General features: G+C 36.3%; 1 protein-coding gene and 1 non-coding gene across 8 annotated transcripts in view; one reads left to right on the plus strand and one right to left on the minus strand.

Moving 5' to 3' along the window:
* The window catches only part of RFX3 (regulatory factor X3), a 290,721-nt gene that overhangs the window by 127,579 nt on the left and 138,568 nt on the right, over positions 1–24,574 (minus strand). The window lies entirely within an intron of this gene.
* LOC116756228 lies at positions 11,159–11,263 on the plus strand. The gene has a single exon (XR_004350596.1). It is a non-coding gene; the product is annotated as a U6 spliceosomal RNA (small nuclear RNA).

A 24,574-nucleotide genomic window follows, 5' to 3' on the forward strand; every position in this document is an offset into this window, starting at 1 on the left:
ACCACTACATAAAAGCCCAGTGTGACAGACACCTTAATTTCAGTCTTCTCAGACCTAGAACAGAGAACCCAGTTGAGTCCCCCCAGACTTATGATTTATAGAAATTATGAGATAATAAATGGGTGTTGTTTTAAGCCACTAAATTTGTTGTAATTTGTTACACAGCAATAGGAAACTAATCCAGATAGACTCCAAAGCAATTGTTATTACCACTTTCCCCCTCCATGGGTTTTCAGGATTCCGAGGGAAAAGAAAATACACTCAGAACCACTTCCCCCTTCCTCACCTGTATTTGCATTAATAGTTCCTAATTAAGACATATAGGCCAACCAAAATCTTTAATTTCCTGCTAAATTTTAAGACTTTGGGGAAATAAAAGGCTAATTCTTCCTGTAAAAGTTTGAATATTTAAGGTACACAGTAAATCAAAAACAAAAATATCAAAGGACAAAAAAGAACCTCAAAAGTCATTGCGTAAATCACCTAATGAAAATTAGGAGAATACTGTTATCAAACGCTAGAATCCAAAATCTATTTCACAAGAGGCCAGGATATATACAATAACCAAGTTTCTTTCAGTCATTATCTATAGTGACTACAATGTTTAAAGGCAAATACAATATTTTAGTAAAATAGTAATTAATCAACACTGTCAATCCACTGGTATAAATTACTGCACTATTTACCTTTGCCTTTAAGTGAAAATGCACTTTATTACACAGTATGTTAAATTTCTAAAACTCTTCATACTCTTCAGAAATACAGAATTATGCATACTCTGAAATCAGCTTAGAGAATTTTTTTAATAGATATTTACTGGAGTATAACTGCTTCACAATACTGTGTTAGTTTCTGTTGTACACCAAAGTGAATCAGCCATATGCATACACATGTCCACATATCCCCTCTCTCGAGTCTCCCTCCCACCCTCTCTATCCGACCCTTGTAGGTCATCACAGAGCACTGAGCTGATCTCCCTGTGCTATGCTTAGAGAATTTTGAACTGGCATATGGCTGAATTATATAATTTTTCAGAAGATATGTTGAAAGAAAATTATAATGGTACTCAATGACAAGACTGACAATAAAATAAGCTTCACTTATTCTGTCTGCATGCTTCTATACTATTTCAATCCTCTTTAACAAAATGTGTTGCATATAGTTCTTGGGTAAAATTTTTAAAACAAAGGAATAAATACAAAAAGAAAAAAGTTTAGTGAATATGAAAGATCACGATTTTAATTTTGATGGAATTGAGAGAAACATTAAGTTTTAGAATCTGAAAACAAATTAGAGGGAAGTAAAAATAGAGTAGAAAGAATTTAAAGAAAATGCTATAACATGGAATAATGGTTAGCTACTTGTTAGAACTATTAAAACAATGTTATGAGAGTTAATTAAAAAGAAAACTCACGCATTGTCTAAAATAAATTTTAAAGTTGTTTCTTAGTCAAAAATGATTTTTAAAATTATTGACTTCTCCAATACTGCTCTCCTCAAAATGCCAATTTCTATGAAATACAAATAACAGAAGTGTAGTGATAGACTAAGGAACCATTATCTTTCTTGAAATTTTAACAGATGGTCTTATCAGGACGATGGACAGGGATCTTATTTCCTTAATTGATTTTCTTTGATGTCTCCATGGTTTTTCACTCAGTAAACAAAAGGTATTATTGATCTAACCACCAAGTTGTCCCTGCATGTTGGTAGCACATATTGCAGTCAATTTAACAGTTGTTGGGAAAGCACATCTAAACTCTACTTACCATTTGCCTGATGATTTGCATGGAACCTCATACAAATCATGGAACCTGATGATTTGCATGGAACCTCATGCAAAGGGAGAATGATCCCTTTGAGCTAATGCTTTGCCCATTCCTAAGCACTGTAGTTGATAATTTAAATTTCATATTTTGCCATCCATTTACATCTTAGTACAAGTAACTTCCCCACAAAAACAAAGCTAGTTCTGATGTAGAGAAGAGAGAGAGAATTGTGTTTTGTATGTAAGCCCCATGAAGGCAGGAACAATACCTGTTTCTTCTTTATCCTCTATCACAATGCCTGGAACATAGTAAACCCTCAATAAGGATTTGATGAAGGAAAGGAGGCGAGCACAAACTGAAATTCAACAAATAGCTCTAAGTTGCCAATGAACAAGAAAAAAAACCCAAAAAACCACACAGGCAAATGGCACATTAGGGGAGAAAAACAGCAAAAAGAAGAAGGTGATAGCGAAGGGAGTAAGAAAGTTCAGTTCTCATATTATTCCTAAATAAATGCATTTTATTTTTCTTTACTTTATGACTTATTCATTTAATAGCTCCACCCATATGCTATTTTAAAGAATAAAATTCATTGGAATGGTAGGAAAAAACATTCTACCATGAAAGGCTGCTTCCAAAGAAGTAAAAAGATGGGGCCTTGTAAGCACTGACGACATATTACATTAGATAACTATTTAGGTGAAGAATACTTTTACATTAGCAAAAGTAAAAATGTTTTGAAGCCTAAGATAAATGACTAAAGATATGGGTCAAAAAAATGGTTGATGACTAATTTGGGGCTGAATCAATGACGAATTAGGTTTACAGACAAATTTTATTTTTTTTAATTAAAAATAAATTTTTTAAATTTGTATACATGGCCAGTTTGGGCACTTGAAATAGTCAAAAACATTTTAAATGATCTCCAGAAAGTTATCAGATGAGTACATGTAAACTATATATAGAGCTCAATTCCATATTAACCCAAATTGTAAAATATTTATAAAGTCAAAAAGTACAAATATTAAAAATTACTCTTAAAAATTACACTACACATATTTTTCCATTACTGGTAATTGGTCTATTCATATTTTCTCTTTCTTCCTGGTTCAGTCTTGGAAGGTTGTATGTTTCTAGAAATCTGTCCATTTCTTCTAGGTTGCTCAATTTATAGGCATATATTGTTAGTGGTAGTCTCTTATGATCCTTCGTATTTATGTGGTATCAGGTATAACTTGTCCTTTATCACTTCCGATTTTATTGACTTGGGCTTTTTTTTTCTTTTTCTTTAACATTTTTATTGGAGTATAATTGCTTTATAATGGTGTATTAGTATCTGCTTTATAACAAAGTGAATCAGCTATACATATTCATATATCCCCATACCTCCTCCATCTTGCATCTCCCTCCCACCCTCCCTATCCCACCCACTCCTCCGGGTGGTCACAAAGCACCCAGCTGATCTCCCTGTGCTCTGGAGCTGCTTCCCACAAGCTATCTATTTTACACTGGTAGTGTATATATGTCCATGCCACTCTCTCACTTCAGCCCAGCTCACCCTTCCTCCTCCCTGTGTCCTCAAGTCCATTCTCTACATCTGCGTCTTTATTCCTGTCCTGCCCCTAGGTTCTTCAGAACCATTTTTTTTAAAGATTCCATATATATGTGTTAGCATATGGTATTTGTTTTTCTCTTTCTGACTTACTTCACTTTGTATGACAGACTCTAGATCCATCCACCTCACTAAAAATAACTCAATTTCATTTCTTTTTATGGCTGAGGAATATTCCACTGTATATATGTGCCAGATCTTCTTTATCCATTCATCTGTCAATGGACACTTAGGTTGCTTCCATGTCCTGGCTATTGTAAATAGTTATGCAATAAACATTGTGGTACATGGTTTTCTGAGGGTATATGCCCAGCAGTGGGATTGCTGGGTCATATGGTAGTTCTATTTTTAGTTTTTTGAGGAACCTCCATACTATTCTCCACAGTGGCTGTAACAATTTACACTCCCACCAACAGTGCAAGAGGGATCCCTTTTCTCCACATGCTCTCCAGCATTTACTGTTTGTAAATTTTTTGATGATGGCCACTCTGATTGGTGTGAGGTGATACCTCATTGTAGTTTTGATTTGCATTTCTCTAATGATGAGTGACGTTCAGCATTCTTTCATGTGTTTGTTGGCAAACTGTATATTTTCTTTGGAGAAATGTCTATTTAGGGCTTCTGCCCATTTTTGGATTGGGTTGTTTGTTTTTTCTGATATTGAGCTGCATGAGCTGCTTGTATATTTTGGAGATTAATCCTTTGTCAGTTGCTTCATTTGCAAATATTTTTTCCCATTCTGAGGGTTGTCTTTTCGTCTTGTTTGTGGTTTCCTTTGCTGTGCAAAACTTTTTAAGTTTCAGTAGGTCCCATTTGTTTATTTTTGTTTTTATTTCCATTTCTCTAGGAGGTGGGTCAAAAAGGATCTTGCTGTGATTTCTCTCATAGAGTGTTCTGCCTATGTTTTCCTCTAAGAGTTTGATAGTGTCTGGCCTTACATTTAGGTCTTTAATCCATCTTGAGTTTATTTTTGTGTATGGTATTAGGGAGTGTTCTAATTTCATTCTTTAACATGTAGCTGCCCAGTTTTCCCAATACCATTTACTGAAGAGGCTGCCTTTTCTCCATTGTACACTCTTGCCTCCTTTATCAAAGATAAGGTGACCATATGTATGTGGGTTTATCTCTGGGCTTTCTATTCTGTTCCATTGATCTATATTTCTGTTTTTGTGCCAGTACCATACTGTCTTGGTTGCTGTAGCCTTGTAGCATAGTCTGAAGTCAGGGAGCCTGATTCCTCCAGCTTCGTTTTTCTTTCTCAAGATTGCTTTGGCTATTCGGGGTCTTTTATGCTTCCATACAAATTGTGAAATTTTTTGTTCTAGTTCGGTGAAAAATGCCTTTGGTAGTTTGATAGGGATTGCATTGAATCTGTAGATTGCTCTGGGTAGTATAGTCATTTTCACAATGTTGATTCTTCCAATCCAAGAACATGGTATATCTCTCCATCTGTTTGTATCATCTTTTATTTCTTTCATCAGTGTCTTATAGTTTTCTGCATACAGGTCTTTTGTCTCCTTAGGTAGGTTTATTCCTAGGTATTTTATTCTTTTTGTTGCAATGGTAAATGGGAGTGTTTCCTTAATTTCTCTTTCAGATTTTTCATCATTAGTATATAGCTATGCAAGAGATTTCTGTGCATTAATTTTGTATCCTGCTACTTTACCAAATTCATGGTTTAGCTCTAGTAGTTTTCTGGTAGCATCTTTAGGATTCTCTATGTATAGTATCATGTCATTTGCAAACAGTGACAGCTTTACTTCTTCTTTTCCAATTTGGATTCCTTTTATTTCTTTTTCTTTTCTGACTGCTGTGGCTAAAACTTCCAAAACTATGTTAAATAATTCTCTTTTTTTCTTAATAAGTCTAGCTAAAGGTTCATCAATTTTGTGTAACTTTTTAAAGAACCAGGTCTTAGTTTCATTGATCTTTCCTATTGAATTTTAGTCTCTGTTTCATTTAATTTTGCTCTGATCATGATTTCTTTCCTTTCTACTAACTTTTGGTTTTGTTTGTTCTTATTTTTCTAGCTTCTTTAGGTGTAAGGTTAGGTTATTTACTTGAGATTTTTCTTGTTTCTTGAGGTAAGCTTGTATCGCTATAAACGATAGTACTGCTCTTAGCACTGCTTTGGTGCATCCCATAGGTTTTGGATCATTGTGTTTTCATTTTCATTGTTTCCAGGTATTTTTTAATTTCCCCTTTGATTTTTTCAGTGATCCATTGGTTGTTCAGGCTAAACAAACTGTTTAGCCTCCACCTGTTTGTGTTTTTTGCAGTTTTTCTCTTGTAGTTGATTTCTAGTCCCACAGCATTGTGGTCAGAAAAGATGCTTGTTTTGGGGACTAGCATGTGATCTATCTTGGAGCTTTATAGAATCGTAACATCAATATTCAGTCCTTACCTAATCAATAGTTCAAAACAGTATTCAATAAATTGTTAACTCTTTAACTTCAAATTCTTCTGTGAGGTACATGGCTTTTAAAAAATGAAACAAAACTTAATAATATATAATCTGTAAATGAGAAGTGCCTAAGACACAATTGGATTGATATGAGGGGAGAGGAGGGCAGAGATGGGCTGGGAAGAGGCACAGAAAAGTGTCTGGCATGACAAAAATATCCCGTATCTTGAACAAAGTATAGGTATAGGGATAAAATCACTTCTCACAGCACACTGAATAGTGTCACCTAAGATCCATGTATTTCACTGTAAATAAATTGCAGCTCACCAAAAACTAAATGGCAAAAAAATAAATGTAGGTAAAATACTTCTTGACTATAATGAAAACACAATTACAGAATGTAACTAATTCCAAACTGAGAATAGATGCCTCTGTGTGTGTGTGTGTCTGTGTGTGTCTGTGTGTGTGTGTCTGTGTGTGTGTGTGTGTGTAATTTAGGGGGAGGAGTAGGTGTTTCCCCCATAAAAATGAAGCAGTAATTTATTAAGTTTTCATAATGATATGTGGCCACAACAGTATCATAAAACATCTGTGGGAATGATGACCAAGAACATAATTAAACAAAGATTCTTCAAATTACTGTGTATTAACATAAAATAAATCCTTTTTTATTTTATTTTTTTTATTTTTATTTTTTTGCAGTACGCGGGCCTCTCACTGTTGTGGCCTCTCCCTTTTGCGGAGCACAGGCTCCGGACACGCAGGCTCAGCGGCCATGGCTCACAGGCCCAGCTGCTCCACAGCATGTGGGATCTTCCTGGACCGAGGTACGAACCCGTGTCCCCTGCATCAGCAGGCAGACTCTCAACCACTGCGCCACCAGGGAAGCCCAATCCATTTTTTTTTTTTTTTAACATCTTTATTGGGGTATAATTGCTTTACAATGGTGTGTTAGTTTCTGCTTTATAACAAAGTGAATCAGTTATACATATACATATGTTCCCATATGTCTTCCCTCTTGCGTCTCCCTCCCTCCCACTCTCCCCATCCCACCCCTCCAGGCTGTCACAAAGCACTGAGCTAATATCCCTGTGCCATGCGGCTGCTTCCCACTAGCTATCTACCTTACTACGTTTGTTAGTGTGTATATGTCCATGACTCTCTCTTACCCTGTCAAAGCTCACCCTTCCCCCACCCCATATCCTCAAGTCCGTTCTCCAGTAGGTCTGCGTCTTTATTCCTGTCTTACCCCTAGGTTCTTCATGACATTTTTTTTTCTTAAATTCCATATATATGTGTTAGCATACGGTATTTGTCTTTTTCTTTCTGACTTACTTTACTCTGTATGCAGACTCTAGGTCTATCCATCTCATTACAAATAGCTCAATTTCGTTTCTTTTTAAGGCTGAGTAATATTCCATTGTATATATGTGCCACATCTTCTTTATCCATTCATCCGATGATGGACACTTAGGTTGTTTCCATCTCCGGGCTATTGTAAATAGAGCTGCAATGAACATTTTGGTACATGACTCTTTTTGAATTTTGGTTTTTTTAAATGAAGCAAAATAACTACTGAATTATTTCACTCTGCTTAAGGGAAAAACTGATCAGAAGTAAAGTCATTCAATTTATTTGCTATTGTATATATATCACTGAAGTGGGACACTGTTAGTTGCTATCAAGGGTGAGTTCTCTAAACATCAGAGTTGCCTATTTATAATCTACCGTGGCTTTCATTTTTCAGACGTTTCTATTTATAATGCCAGCAGTACAGTACTTTTTCTCTTCTGCCAATGGAGTTAAGAAGATAAAGCAAATGAATTTAGATACTTACAAAATAATGTAATCAATTCAATTTCTTTTGCAGCACAGTTAATTCCTATTGTTTAATTTTAACTTTATATTAGCACAGAGTACTGAGGATTAAATCAGTGTTTCTACTTACATGGCTCCAAAATACATTATAATAACTATCAAATAATTGATATAGATATGCTATGGCTTTGGGGATAATTTCAGTAATCTGTATAACTAAAATTTAAATTACCATTCAAATGATGATGAATTATTAATAAACTATGAAGTTTTACATGTGGCCAGAAATGTAAATTATATAAGACTTCGATAAATGTATTATCTTGAAAAAGCAGTTATGGAAAATAGCCTCATCAACTTAAGCAAGATGAAGAGAAGCTGGAGAAAGTACAGGAACAAGTAATATAAATTACTAAATGACTGGGAAATGACTTAACAAAGAAAGCCTAAAATAATGTGGGTTAGTAGGGAACAGACTACTGGGGTGGAATTAATAACAGTCTTTATTCAACTAGATAAATACTATACACATAGACCTTCAGTACTCTGCCCATTGAGAAAAGGATCTAAGAAGGTAAACGTTAAGTAGCAACTTTAAGAAGGGCTATGTTTAATACCAAGAAAAGTTTCCTTTTCAGTTTCAAGACTTTAGAGCTTAATTACAAAGATGGCTATAAAATCCATTTTCTCTGAAAATGTTTGGCCACAATAGAAATTACCAAAGGTAGTCATTCCTCTAACACACATGTAGCATTAGGTAGCAAATGTTGTGTACCCCATGGCCATACACACTCACCCTTACCACTTCAACATACACTGGTCTAGCTTTACACTACAGCATCTGAGAGATTTATCAGACCCTTAGCACCCTCTTTGCCCACCTGCATTTCAGCCAGAAATGTCAGGAAATTAACCCCCACCTGTGAGTGGCCAATGACTGACAGGAGTCTATATAAATACCCTAGGCTTCCTTTGCCCTCAGGTGAAATAACTCTGAGATGTGGCATAACACTGGCTCCCAGACTGCCCCAATGTGATCCATCTCCGATTAGCTACAGTTGTAACTTGTATAGTAATATAATCTCTGTTAGATAAAATCCCTTCCCTGTCTCACTTTCCCAATAACCTATTGGCATTTCCTGGGATCATCCCCCAAATAAACTACTTGCACTGAAACCTTCATATCCAAGTTTGCTTTTTAACTACCTACACTAAGACAACACACATGCCATTTCATTGTACCACCTGTCTTTTCATATACTTAACAGTTTCTTTAAATTCCCCAATTATAAAATTTCTTGAAAAACTTTTATAACACAAGAACTAGAAAACTAATACCTTCCAACTTTCATTATTACAATACACTAAAAATAAATGATATCAAAACAGTTATTTAATACTAGCCAGCTATTGCTGCCTATTATCTCTGAGTCTGAATCATGCTTTTTTTTTTAAGTGTGTACCTGGGAGTAGGGGAAGATTAACAAATATTTGTGAGGTATTACAGATATGCTGCACCAAATTGACCATGTTTATTACTTCGAGTGACAGAGAATGGAAGAAGGAATAATTTCCTCACTCTGTGATTCAATGTTTTCTTAAATCTCTTTCCCATAACCACTTGAAGTCCATCTTATCATCTTGGACCATTTAAAATCACTTCACATCCCAATGGAATATACATTCCACACTTTAGAAAATATTACACTACAGAATAGATAAACCTGAGAAAGCTAATTCAGTCTTAACTCAGCAAAAAATTAATAGAGATCTCCCAAGATTTCTTTGACCTCTATATACTTTCAGAAACTATTAAACAGAGAGTTAGGAATTCTAGTCTTAATTTTTTGTGTGGCTGTGGCCAAGTCAATTCATTTTTCTGGACCTCAGTTTCCTCAACCTTAAAATAAAAAAGTCAAATAGGTCCACGTTTTCTCTTTTCTGTTCTCTTTGCCACTTGAGTAGCAAAAGGAGTGAGCAAAGGTGAAGCTGTAGGTTTCTTAATCCCATTCCTTCAAAGCAGTTCTGGGAAGATCAGGAGGAGACAGGAGAGAGAAAGAGAGGGAGGAGTAGGTGAAGAGGAAAGAAGCAGAGGGAGGGGGAGGAGAAAGACTAGGAGGAGAGAAAGAAACAGAAAGGAAATGGACTTTTAAAAATATAGGTACCACCTTCCACTTATTAGAATGGCTACTATTGAAAAGAAAAAGAAGATAACAAATGCTGATGAGGATGTGGAGAAACTGGAACCTTTGTGTACTGTTGGTGGGAATGTAAAATGGTGCAGCCGGTGTGGAAAAGAGTATGGCAGTTCCTCAAAAAAGTTAAAAATAGGATATACCATATGACCCAGCAATTTCATTCCTGGGTATATACCCAAAAGGAACTGAAAGCAGAGTCTCAGAGAAACACTTGTATCCTCATGTTCACAGCAGCACTATTCACAACAGACAAAAGCTGAAAGCAACTCAAGTGTCTCAACAGATGAATGGATCCACAAAATGTGTATACATACAATGGAATATTAGCTTTAAAAAGGAAGGAATTCTGACACATGCTACATCATAGATGAACCTTGAGGACATTATGCTAAGTGACTAAGTGAAATAAGCCAACCACAAAAAGGCAAATTGTATATGATTCCACTTACATGAGGTGCCTAGAGTCATCAAATTCATAGAGACAGAAAGTAGAATAGAGGTTACCAGGGGAAATGGGGAGTTGCTGTTTAATGGGTATAAAGTTTCAGTTTTGCAAGATGAAAAGAGTTCTTGAGGCTGGTTGCACAGCAATGTGAATCTACTTAACATGATTGAACTGTACCCTTAAAATGGTTATGATGGTAAATTTTACATTACATTTATTTTATCATGAATTAAATTTTAAAAAAATACAGGTTACCATGGGACTATATGATATTTAAGATCTCTTTCAGCTCCACAGCCTTTGAATTAGCATTAACAACAATTACGTAATTTATCATGGTCATGATACAAGGTTCATGAACAAAATTAAAACAAAAAAGTTATTTATCCCATATATATTATCCACAATATTTGCAGTATGTGTATTATAACCATTAATCTCTATGATCCAAGCAATGAGCTTCAGTTACTAATACTTATTCATGCTCTCTACAGAGAGTCACTAAAATATTACCTAAATGTTAAGAAATCTTATGGCCAAATAGAAAGTTCTGCAAATTTAAGGTTACTATTAATCTTTCTTCAAAACTGTCACCTCCACTTTGAATGCCATTAAATCCCAGTCAGATTGAAAGGCAGTTTCTTCTGTGCTCGCACAGAGTAACGTTAGTACACTCTCATGGTCAATCCTGTGTCAGGATGAACTGAACATGACTGCTGTTCTACCCTGACTCTGAGTCCCAGTGAGTAAGACCTCACCACGCAGTAGCCTACCGATCTTGTCTAGCTGTGTCCATAGCACACTGCAACCACACCGTACTTATTAGAATTAGCACACCATTTACTCATAAGTTCTCATGTTTCTTAATGTTTCTTAATACAAGCTGACAAGAAGATATCTAAAATTAAATAAGTGCTCGCTTTGGCAGCACATATACTAAAAATTGGAATGATATGGAGATTAGCATGGCCCCTGCACAAGGATGACACGCAAATTCGTGAAGCGTCCCATATTTTTGAGAAATGGAAACAAAAACAAAAATAAACAAATGGGACCTAATGAAACTTAAGAGCTTTTGCACAGCAAAGGAAACCATAAACAAGACAAAAAGACAACCCTCAGAATGGGAGAAAATATTTGCAAATGAAGCAACTGACAAAGGATTAATCTCCAAAATATACAAGCAGCTCGCACAGCTCAATATAAAAAAAACCCAAATAACCCAATCCAAAAATAGGCAGAAGACCTAAATAGACATTTCTCCAAAGAAGATATACAGATTGCCAACAAACACGTGAAAGAATGCTCAACATCACCAATCATTAGAGAAATGCAAATCAAAACTACAATGAGATATCATCTCACACCAGTCAGAATAGCCATCATCAAAAAATCTACAAACAATAAATGCTGGAGAGGGTGTGGAGAAAAGGGAACCCTCTTGCACTGTTGGTGGGAATGTAAATTGATACAGCCACTATGGAGAACAGTATGGAGGTTCCTTAAAAAACTAAAAATAGAACTACCATATGACCCAGCAATCCCACTGCTGGGCATATACCCTGAGAAAACCATAATTCAAGAAGAGTCATGTACCACAATGTTCATTGCAGCTCTATTTACAATAGCCAGGACACGGAAGCTACCTAAGTGTCCATTGACAGATAAGTGGATAAAGAAGATGTGGCACATATATACAATGGAATATTACTCAACCATAAAAAGAAACAGAATTAAGTTATTTGTAGTGAGGTTGAAGGACCTAGAGTCTGTCATACAGAGTGAAGTAAGCCAGAAAAACAAATACCTTACGCTAACACATATATATGGAATCTTAAAAAAAAAAAAAAGGTTCTGAAGAACCTAGGGGCGGGACAGGAATAAAGACACAGATGTAGAGAATGGACTTGAGGACACGGGGAGGGGGAAGGGTAAGGTGGGACAAAGTGAGAGAGTGGCATTGACATATATACACTGCCAAACGTAAAACAGATAGCTAGTGGGATGCAGCTGCATAGCACAGGGAGATCAGCTCCCTGATCTCCCACCTAGAGGGTTGGGATAGGGAGGGTGGGAGGGAGATGCAAGAGGGAGGGGATATGGGGATATATGTATACGTACAGCTGATTCACTTTGTTACACAGCAGAAACTAACACAACATTGTAAAGCAATTATACTCCAATAAAGATGTTAAAAAATAAATAAATAAAATTAAATAAAATAAAAGATCTCCTGTCTTTTTTTTTTTTTTTTTTTTGCGGTACGCGGGCCTCTCACTGTTGTGGCCTCTCCCGTTGCCAAGCACAGGCTCCGGACGTGCAGGCTCAGCAGTCATGGCTCACGGGCCCAGCCGCTCCGCGGCATGTGGGATCTTCCCGGACTGGGGCACGAACCCGTGTCGCCTGCATCGGCAGGCAGACTCTCAACGACTGCGCCACCAGGGAAGTCCCTCCTGTCTTTTTATTGTATAATTTTATTTATTTCTTACTGAAAACATAAACCTGACCTAAGTTAATTTATCATTTAAAAATTTTCTCTTTTATTCTCCTTGGTTTTAACATAAAATTTAAAAATATTACTTGAACTCATATAAGTGTACTTTAAAAATCTATTTAATTAGACACAAATTACTGATTTAAGTAAAAGTATAAATGGAAGAAAATTAAACTATCAGTGTTACTAAATTATTAAGATATATATTGTTGGCCAATAAGCACAAAAGATGCTTAACATCATTAGTTATCACAGAAATGAAAACTAAAACTACAATGAAATACCACTACATAAATCACTAGCATGGTTAAAATTAAAGCCACTTATAATTCCAAGTTCGGTAAGGATGTCAAGCAAACAGAACTCTCATACAGTGCTGGAAGGAATATAAAATGATATAACCACTTTGGAAAGTAGTATGGCAGTTGCTACAAGGTTAAACAAGCACATACCATATGACCCAGCAAGTCCACCCCTAGGTATTTACGTAAGAAAAATAAAAACATATGTTCACACAAAGACTTAACATATGAATGTTCAAAACTGAAAACAAGCCAAATGTTCAGCAATAGGTGAGTGGATAAATAAACTCTGATATATCGTTAAAATGGAATGTTATTCACAAATGAAAAGGAATGAACCACTGAGAGACATAAAATCATGGATGAACCTCCAAATCACTATGTTGAGTAAAAGAAGCCCAACACAAAAGACTATATGTTGCATGATTTTATTTATTTGAAACTCTAGAAAAGACAAAACAAACTAAATGATAGCAAATCAGTATTTTCCTGGAGCTGGAAATGGGGGAGGGGAGGAACTGAGAGCAAAGGGGCATGAAGAAATTATTTGGGGTGATGAAAATGTTCAATATTTTGATTGTGATGGTGTTTATACAAGTATACACATTTGCCAAAACGGTACACTTAAATGGATATTATTGTATGTAAATAGAACCTTCGTCATAGAAAGTGATAGCATGGTAATTAAGCAGCATATTAGTTCAGTAGCTTGCAAACTTTTTAAATCATTTTCCTCTCTTAAAAAAATTACTTACAAATTACATACATGTTTAGAAGTATACACTCTACAAAACATATAGAAAAGTAGGAATTATAAAGAGCTAAAGATCAAATAATGAAATGTCCTGTTAATTGATGCAACTTCATTATTTAATCTAATGTCATAAAATGTACTTAGGTGAGAGGTTCACCACTGAAGATAATGGACATAAATCTGTATGTCAAAAATATTCTCAGTATGTAGAACTTGTGAAGCTAACTTCTTATCATTTAGACAGTGACTGTCTAAACAGACATTTTCTATGTGACTGTGAAAGAATTAGAGGAGTGCTCATTCTGTCATCTTGATTCTCCTTGCAATATTAGTGCTATATTCAACCCGTAGGCTATATGTTACAAAAATTTTAAGCTGCTTTTCCATATCATGAAGTTAGTTTAATTAAATCTAGACTACATAATCTATTAATTCACCTTACCGGAAGCAGAAAATGCAAAAAATGAGTGAGGGGGCGGTGAGAGGTGGTACAGTAGGAAGATCTTGGGCTTGCCTCCTTTCATGGATACTATATATAGAAACTTAACTAGAAAACCCAAAAGACTCCACCAATAAACTATTGGAACTAATAGATGTATTCAGTAAAGTTGCAGGATATAAAATTAATATACAGAAATCTGTTGCATTTCTATATATCAACAATAATCTATCAGAAAAAGTAAGAAAACAATCCCATTTACAGTTGTATCAAAAAGAATAAAATTTCTAAAAATAAACTTAACCAAGACGGTGAAAGACCTATACTCTGGAATCTATAAGACACTGATGAGAGAAACTAAAGAAGACACAAAGAAATGGAAGGATATACCATCTAACGAAATGGAAGAATTAACACTGTTAAAATGTCCATACCACCCAAAGCAATCTATAGATTCAATGCAATCCCTATCAAAATACCAATGGCATTTTTCATAGAAATGGAACAAATATTCTTAAATTTTGTATGGAACCACAAAAGATCCTGAATAGCCAAAGCAATCTTGAGAAAGAAAACAAAGCTGGAGGTATCATGCTCCCTGATTCAAATCTATACTATAAATCTATAGTAATCAAAACAGTATGGTACTGGCACAAAAACAGACACATAGATCAATGGAACAGAGCCCAGAAATAAATCCATGCTTATATGGTCACCTAATCCTTGACAAGAGCAGCCAAGAATACACAATAGGGAAAGAACAGCCTGTTCAATAAATGGTGTTGGGAAAAACTGGACAGCACCATGCAGAAGAATCAAACTGGACTATTTTCCCACACCATATACAATAATAAACTCAAAATGGATTAAAGATTTAAATGTAAGACCTGAAACCATAAAACTCCTAGAAGAAAATACAGGCAGTAAACTCTCTGACATCAGTCTTTGTAACATTTTTTTGGATCTGCCTCTTCAGGCAAGAGCAACAAAAGCAAAATTAAACAAATGGGACTATATCAAACAAAAAAGGTTTTGCACAGTGAAGGAAACCATCAACAAAATGAAAAGGCAACCTACTAAATGGGAGAAGATATTTTCAAATGATATATCCCATAAAAAGTTAATATCCAAATTATAAAAAGAACTCATGTATTGAACTGTAGCTCAATATAAAAAAAAATCCAATTAAAAAAATCAGCAGAGGATCTGAATAGACATTTCTCTAAAGAAAGCATACAGATGGCCAATAACATGAAAGGATGCTCAACATCACTAATCTTCAGGGAAATTCAAGTCAAAACCACAATGAGATATCACCTCACGCCTGTTAGAATGGCTATCATCAAAAAGACAACAAATAACAAACGTTTGTGAGTCTGTAGAGAAAAGGAATGGTGGTGCACTGTTGGTGGGAATGTAAACTGGTGCAGCCACAATGGGAAATAGTATGGAGGTTCCTCAAAAAATCAGATAGAACTACCATATGATGTAGCAATTCTACTTCTGGGCATTTATATGGAGAAAACAAAAACTCCTATGCTAACTGCAGCATTATTTACAGTAGCCAAGATATGGAAGCAACCTAAGTGTCCATTGATAAATGAGTGGATAAAGAAGATGTGATGTGTATATATGTATATGTGTGTATATCTATCTATATTTATAAAATGGTATATTAGCCATAAAACGAATGAAATCTTGACATTTGCAACAACATGGATCTATCTATAGGGTATTATGCTAAGTGGAACTTTGTGCTTCCACTACATGGGGCATGGGTTCGATCCCTGGTCCCTGATCAGGGAACTAAGATCTCACATGTGCACTGCACGACCTTAATATATAAATGAATGAATGAATGAATAAAATCAATATAAAACACAAAGCAAACAAACAAAACAAAACAGAAACAGACTCATAGATACAGAGAAAAAGTGGTGGTTGCAAAAGGGGGGTGGGTAGATGGGTGAAATAGGTGAAGGAGATTAAGAGGGGCAAACTTCCAGTTACAAAATAAATAAGGCATTGGGGATGTAACATACAGCTTAGTGAGTACAGTGTATAACATGATAATAACTTTGTATGGTGACAGATGGCTACTAGATTTATTATGGTGATCATTTTGTAATGTACTTAAATGTCAAGTCACTATGTTGTACACCTGAAAATAGCATAATATTGCACAGGAACTATACTTCAAGGAAATTTAAATAAAAATAAATAAATAAAACGTTTTTCAAAAGTGAGGGGGCTACCATTAACCCCTCTCTTCCTTCAGTATGCCTCATTTATACATGTGATATATAAGTAATTATATCTTTGCTATATTTCCCATTTTTAATAAAAAATATAAATAGATATTCTAACATATCTTTTTCTTACTCTAATAAATCTTGCACAAATATAGGCTGTAGAAGTTCTGCTTTGGAGACATCTGAGAGTGATCATTTGTACTATTCAAAAATTATAGGGTTTAAAAATATGGAGTATGTGCATGTGCATGTTTAACACTAAACCTGTTATTAACTATTTTCAATCACTATTAATTTACAAGGCCCTTCAGTATTACCTAGTTCACTCATTAATTCAACATTCATTGAGCATCTATTATGTACACCTATTAGGTTGTACTATAATGTGAACAAAAGAAGACATGGTGGGCTTCCCTGGTGGCGCAGTGGTTGAGAATCTGCCTGCTAATGCAGGGGACACGGGTTCGAGCCCTGGTCTGGGAGGATCCCACATGCCGCGGAGCCACTAGGCCTATGAGCCACAACTACTGAGCCTGCGCGTCTGGAGCCTGTGCTCCGCAACAAGAGAGGCCACGATAATGAGAGGCCGCGATAGCGAGAGGCCCGCGCACCGCGATAAAGAGTGGTCCCTGCTTGCCACAACTAGAGAAAGCCCTCGCACAGAAACGAAGACCAAACACAGCAAAAATAAATAAATTAATTAATAAACTTCTACCCCCAACAAAAAAAAAAGAAGTCATGGTGTCTGGATCATCAACTTATGATATAGTTTTGAGGAAAGACACTGATCACATAAATCAGCTAAAACTACAGCAATGAAATGGTCTGTGAGGGAAAGGTACACAGGTCTAGGAAAGTGCATAACAGAAAGACTTAATTTCACAGTGGTTTGGGGAATCAATCATGCTTCCCCCAGGATGATGACTACAGACCTTCAGGGTTCAATAAAATATTATTAAAACATGCAAACATAAACCAAGGTGCAAACAATGATAGCTGTGGGGCCAACTGTTATACGGAGCTTCTCTTGCATCCAACCTATCTGTAGTATCATTTAGCCTTGATCAAGTTCATATTAAGGCTGGCTCTATTCCTCCTCATTAGCCTCCAAAATTATAGTAGTTCCACCTCCTGGAACCAAAGCTATTTTAAACACATATGAAAACACACTGAAGTTGAATGGCAGTCTCAGTTCTAATGCATTAATTAAGATAATCTAAAATATGTTCATAGCTTCATTATAAAGATTATCTAAATAAACACATACACACATAGAGTGGATTCCTAAGAAAACATCCACATATCTCACTTTGAGAAACACTGCTCTTTTCAATCATTTTCCTACCTCCAGTTCCTAGCAGTGTCTGGTATATGTATCAGTAATTTGCCCTCGTATCTGCACAATGCTTTGTAGTTCACAAAGCCCATTACAAAGATTTTCTCATTTGGTCCTAACAACAATTCTGGGTGAATTATCTATTTCAAAGATAAGGAAACTAAGGCTGGGTGGTACTTCTTCAAGGTAGTTTTTCTTTTTTTTTTGCAGTACGCGGGCCTCTCACTGTTGTGGCCTCTCCCATTGCGGAGCACAGGCTCTGGACGCGCAGGCTCAGAGGCCATGGCTCACGGGCCCAGCCGCTCCGTGGCATGTGGGATCCTCCCGGACAGGGGCACAAACCCGTGTCCCCTGCATCCACAGGTGGACTCTCAACCACTGCGCCACCAGGGAAGCCCAAGGTTGTTTTTCCTCAGGAAGTTTCCCACAATTGCCCACTTCCATCAACTGACTCACCTCTAAATTATATTATGTGTTTTTTGCTCCTATAGCATAGCTCTCTATATTATACTTCAGGCATCACCATTCTCTGTGTCATTTTCTGTTCACCTGTCCGTCTCTTTGACCTAACCTTAAAGTTCTTCATATGCCAGTAGCACATAACAGATGTTCAATCAATGCCCAGTGAGCTCCTGTAATACAGTTATGGAGACTAAAGGACAGGGAAGTTAAAATGAGCTCAATACCATGTAGCTTATTTTGGCAGACCTAGAACTCCGATTCACTCACAACTCCTGAGATCAAATTCAAGTCACTGTTCCTTTAGTCCATAACGCTAATATTTTGGGCGATATTACTGCTTCATAGGAAGCAGAAGAACAAAAACTGCATTCTTTCAATATACTAAAGTATTACGAACCAAAACATAGATATGAATATAATTTAAGCCCAAACATCAAAAACATTTTCCACCCGTGAAATAAATTGTCTACTGAGATCAGTTAACACGGTCAGGAATCTATTTTTATACTGACAAAAGAGTATGGGTTTTGCTTATTACACTATCTTCTCTAGGTCATATTTTTTTTCCTAGACAGAGTTCCCTGATGCTCTTTTGCTTTGTTATTTTTAGTATCTAATTAAAATAAACTAAAGAAACAATTTCTCTGACATCAATTTATGAGATCCCTGGAAAAAATTAAGAGTAATCATGAGTTTTAACTGTATAACTATCTACCAGATCAATGAACCACAGGCAACAAACACCTTAGTGAACCTCAATGTCAAAGCAAAGCCTTGAAAATCAGCACAATAACAAAAAAGAAAAGTTATTGGTTAAAAAAGGCTTTGCATAGAATAATTATGTTACCAAGGGTCATAAACAGGACTATAATCAATGGTCTGCTCAGTCTCATAAGAATCTCAGAAAAAAGTTACCACAGGGAACTAAAGTTTAGGTTTATTCAAAGTAAAATTAACTTGCTTAATATCACTCTTCCAAAACTTCAGAAATAATTTTGCTCAGTTATTCCATTTATAGTTCCATTTACAAAAAACCCACAAAACCTCAAGTTAGTCTGTATTATAGTTTACTTCCACTAGTGATGAGTTACAAAGTTACTCTGAGATTTACAAATGGGACAGTGCCTCCCTCTCTAATCCCTGTTTTACTAATAAGCACTTTTATTTAAGAATCACCTTTCTTCTTACATTTCAAGTGCTCTCTTTTCTAATGTATAATTTTTCTTATTTGGTTTCTCTTCTTTAATCCTACTATTTTTAAAAAGCTGAGATTGCTAATAATAAGGAAGCACAAATTTAATAGAATCCAAAGTTATCAATACTTAATAACCCAGAAACATCAACAAGTAAAGGTAGGCAGATAAAAACAAAATCATGGCTTTGGTTAGCTGTATAGATTTGTGAGAAACAGCTTGACCAACTTGTAAACCAAAAATAAAAAGCTCTGCATATTATTATTTTCAGTTTTGAGGCCACCTTTTAATCACCCATTAAAATTATGCCTTACAGGGCTTCCCTGGTGGCGCCGTGGTTGAGAGTCCGCCTGCAGATGCAGGGGACACGGGTTCCTGCCCCGGTCCGGGAGAATCCCACATGCCGCGGAGGGGCTGGGCCCGTGAGCCATGGCCGCTGAGCCTGCACGTCCGGAGCCTGTGCTCCGCAGCGGGAGAGGCCGCAGCGGTGAGAGGCCCGCATACCGCAAATAAATAAATAAATAAATAAATAAATAAAATTATACCTTACAGAAATAAAAGATAATCTTTAAATATTACAATTATAAGAAGATGAAAAATTATACCTTTTTATTTAATAAAAAAATCTATATTCTACCTCTTCCCCTATTCAATAATTAATATATCAATTGTAATATATATTTGGGTGAGTTTAACTATTTTAAAGGCTGCTAATCAATTGATTTGATGAATCTGGTTTTCCTCACAGGCTGGAATGGGAATGGCTGTCTGGGCCTTCATACTATCCATATCTATACTGCTACTAAATAAAACAAAAATCAAAGCCGCAAACTGGCTAATTATCATTTTTTGGGTTTAGTACCTAATTCCTACTTCCTAATACTTTTGTCTTCTTTCTTGAGAATAATTTTGTTTGCATTTTCTAGCAACCAGATTTTTAAAGCAACGCTCAATTGTACCACCAATTCATTATACACATCTGTTTTTAAAAGTCTTAAAAGTATCACCAATTTTGTTTCTTATTGATCATTTTATGTGTTATTCAGGCTTGCTTATTTATTTATTTATTTTCTTGGTGGTAATCATCAAGACTGGGGAGTTGATGGGGAATATAGAGAGAACTGGGCAAAAAGCTCAGAACTGATTTTCCTCTTTTAAAACACTGATCCACTGAGATGAGACAAGAGTAGTTTAAATTTGGGATACTTTTTAGAAGAACTCTTGTTGCTTAGCACATGTATAAGGAAAACTTTCAGGTTTTTTTATTTAAAGATAAAATAGTAAGTGCCCATGTCTATTGAACACAATATTATGATTAGTAGCTCAAATTATCACTTACCAAACTTACCTCAGATTGGTAAAGTTATTCATTTCAAAAAAAATTTTTTTTTTTTTTTTTTTTTTTCGGTACGCGGGCCTCTCACTGTTGTGGCCTCTCCCATTGCAGAGCACAGGCTCTGGACGCTCAGGCTCAGTGGCCATGGCTCACGGGCCTAGCCGCTCCGCGGCATGTGGGATCTTCCCGGACCGGGGCACGGACCTGTGTCCCCTGCATCTGCAGGCGGACTCTCAACCACGGCACCACCAGGGAAGCCCCCAAATTTTTTTGTATAACTCCACACTGCTAGAAAAGTTGCAGGAGTCATACAAAATATTCCCAAGTTATCCTTTCTCCAGATTACCTATTTTACTACATTGATTTTAACATGTTTCCCCTCTTTTTTTTTTAAGGTACTATATTTACTGATGTTCATACTTAGGGTCTGAGTTTAGGGAGGGCTTTAAGAAGTTCAAGGTTTATAATTTTTTTTAATAAATTTATTTATTTGTTTTTGGCTGTGTTGGGTCTTTGTTGCTGCACGTGGGCTTTCTCTAGTTGCGGCAAGCAGGGGCTACTCTTCGTTGCGGTGCGCAGGCTTCTCATTGCAGTGGCTTCTCTTGTTGTGGAGCATGGGCTCTAGGCGTGCAGGCTGCAGTAGTTGCAGCACATGGGCTCAGTAGTTGTGGCTCCCGGGCTCTAGAGCACAGGCTCAGTAGTTGTGGCTCCCGGGCTCTAGAGCACAGGCTCAGTAGTTGTGGCGCACTGGCTTAGTTGCTCGGCGGCATGTGGGGTCTTCCTGGACCAGGGATCGAACCTGTGTCCCCTGCATTAGCAGGTGGATTCTTAACCACTGCACCACCAGGGAATTCCCAAGGTTTATAATTTTTTTATTTGCTAGTTATCTTGCTCAAGCAGCCCTTTATACTCCGGATGCACCTGCTTCACTAGCTTTGCTTGTGGAATCTTCAAAAATGTTCTGTGATTGATTCATAGTATTAAAAATCCTTCTTGACATAAAGTGTATCATGTTCTTCACCATGAGACTGCCCATGTTTAGTACTGCTATGTCAGTGGGCTTATACCATTTATCTTGTTATAACTCATCTGACTGCTTTACTTCTGTAGTGTGGGGCTTAGGAGCTCAGGTTCTGAAGTCAGATATCTTGGGTTTGACTCTCAGCTAAAAATATCATGGCTGAAGGATGGTATATTAGTTAAACATCAGGTTTAGGATTTAGCACTGAGCTACTAGGCAGCCAGGACAAAGAGGGTGGCTGCGATTTCCTCAGTAGGAAGTCTATCAGTTTGTAAGGGCTGTAAGAAAAATGAAACATCAGTGTCTCAGCAGAAATGGCTTTGACTGATATCAATACAAGTTTTTAAAGAAAATAAAGAGCCATTCAATGTGTGTCTATTTCTAAAATCAGCCCTGGATAAAAGAAAGGGGAGAACGATCATTTTTTGTGGGTAGAAAAGGTATGTTAAGTGCTCCATGGAATTAACCTTATGGTATGCTGGTTTAATACAGGCATCGAGCTTGAAGAACTTTAATGGACAATTCATCTGGCTATAAAAGAGTCCAGGAGAGGAGATGATGCTCAACTTGTGTACCATATATCCCTAGAGGTTCTACAAAGGCATCTCAGGAGCTGCTGTTAGGGGCAGGAGATGCGGACAAGACCCAAGTCCTTTCCCCTCCACACACAAGGATTCAGTCTGAAGAGCTCAAGCTATTGTACTATTTAGTATATTCCTTCAATACAAACTGAGTACCTACTTGCTCAGCTTTTACAGTTCCCATGAAAGAAGACTTTCAAAAATAATTATTTGTTAAATGACAATACAAATATATCCCACTCTCGAAAGAAATATAACATCAATCCCACACACATACATTTTGTAATTACTATCTCAGAGTATACTTCTCAAATGTAAGCACAGGCTGTCAAGGCCAAATAACTATAATCCAAAGCAAATTATTTTAAATTCTTTGAGCCTCAGTTTCCTCACCTGTAATCATACCACCTACCTTGCGGAGTTGTTATAAGCTTTAGAAATAATGAGCCAAGCATCAAGCACAGGGAACAGCACACAATAGGTGCTCAATAGATGGCACACTATCATTATGCTACATTGTTGCAAATGGGTTTCTGACAAAGCAGAATGGTGGATGACTTCAAAATGGGAGTTATTATTGAAAACCTAAATAGCTTATGCTACTCAACCAGTAGATACCTAGTGCTCCACCTCACCTCTCACCGCTCAGCTCTCCCACTCTCTCCTCCACCCATTTCAACCCTGATTCAGTTCCACAAACCTACCACGTTCACGCCAGCTCTTCACAAACACTTCCCTCAGAAAACACTTGTTTTTATTCCCTCACTGGTCATTTCTATTCTTTAAATCTTAGCTTAAACATCACTTCCTCTAGAAAGACTTCCTTGACCAGCTAAGACTACAAATAACAATTTTTATTTGGACCTTAACGTTTCTTTTCTTTCAGATACTGATGTCGAAGATGCTCAGCTATATATTGAGATCTATTATACTGACAATGTATTTTTAGCACACGTAAAGAATTCCTCTGATTTACTTTGCAAAGAGGGCACGTGCTCTGTTTAAATTGTGTTTCAATTTGTTCAAATTATATGTAAACAGAAGTGCCAGTTATTGTAAAGTTTTCTACTTTCTACTTGTATGAAAAATTTTATAGGACAAATTGAACTTTCCAAACAAAAAGTACTGATGTTGAAATTGATAATTTGATAAGCAAATTCGATATTCATAGGAAACATTATATATCTCTAAGAACAAAATTATGGAATCGACTAAAATAAGTCTATAACTAAGTGATTTGTTGAAAAAGAAAATTTTCTGCAATTCAATTTTGGGAGTTCCTTTGGAATAGTTGCATTAAATGAATGGTGTAAGCCTCTTCTAACTAGAAAACCAAATTCTAGTCAAGCTAGCTAGAATATTAATATATTGTTCTCACCTTAATCTTTTAAAGTCTTATATCATACCACAGCAACAAACTTGGTTCAAAATTATTATATTTTATGAACTGAATAAAATACTGGAGGTGTTCCTGAATTCTACTGAAAAACCTGGCATTTCTCTAATCACTATGGTGACTGCACTGGGTGACAGGCCATCCAGGGTGAAGGACACCATTACTGATCCTGCCTCAGACCAAGCTGGTGTCCATTCTGACCTAGAGCCTGAGATTCCATAATTCACAATCCAGAGCAATACAAGGAAGGACCAGAGGTTCTTGCTTAGTAAAGAAAATGGAAGCAGCTGGTTTTAAGACTAAAATAGCTGCAGAGGATAAGTTACTTGACAGTGAGGGCAAAGAGAGAGAGCCAAAGACCAACTCTTATAGAAAAGGAGGTCAAATCCCCCCACTCCAATTTTCCATTAAAGGAGTCAGATAACATTACCAGTACTACTGATAATGATAACAACAATGAAAATAATAATAGTAAAAATAGAAAATTTATTAAAGGTTTATTATACTTCAGGTACTATTCTAAATTATTTAATAAATGTTATTTAATACTTTAAGTATAAGCTAGACATTATTATTCCTATTTTATACATTAGGATATTGAGTCTCCAGAAACTTAATTTTATTTGTCCAAAGTCATATAACTAGAAAGAGCTAGAGCCAGGATTTAAATCCATCCCTTCTAAGTATGAATCTCACTCTCTTAAGCTCTACGAAACCTGATTTACTTGATGAAATAGCCCTCAAAGAAATAAAAGGGGAAAA

Source organism: Phocoena sinus, chromosome 6 (genome assembly GCF_008692025.1).
Source record: "Phocoena sinus isolate mPhoSin1 chromosome 6, mPhoSin1.pri, whole genome shotgun sequence".
Taxonomy (NCBI): Eukaryota; Metazoa; Chordata; class Mammalia; order Artiodactyla; family Phocoenidae; genus Phocoena; species Phocoena sinus.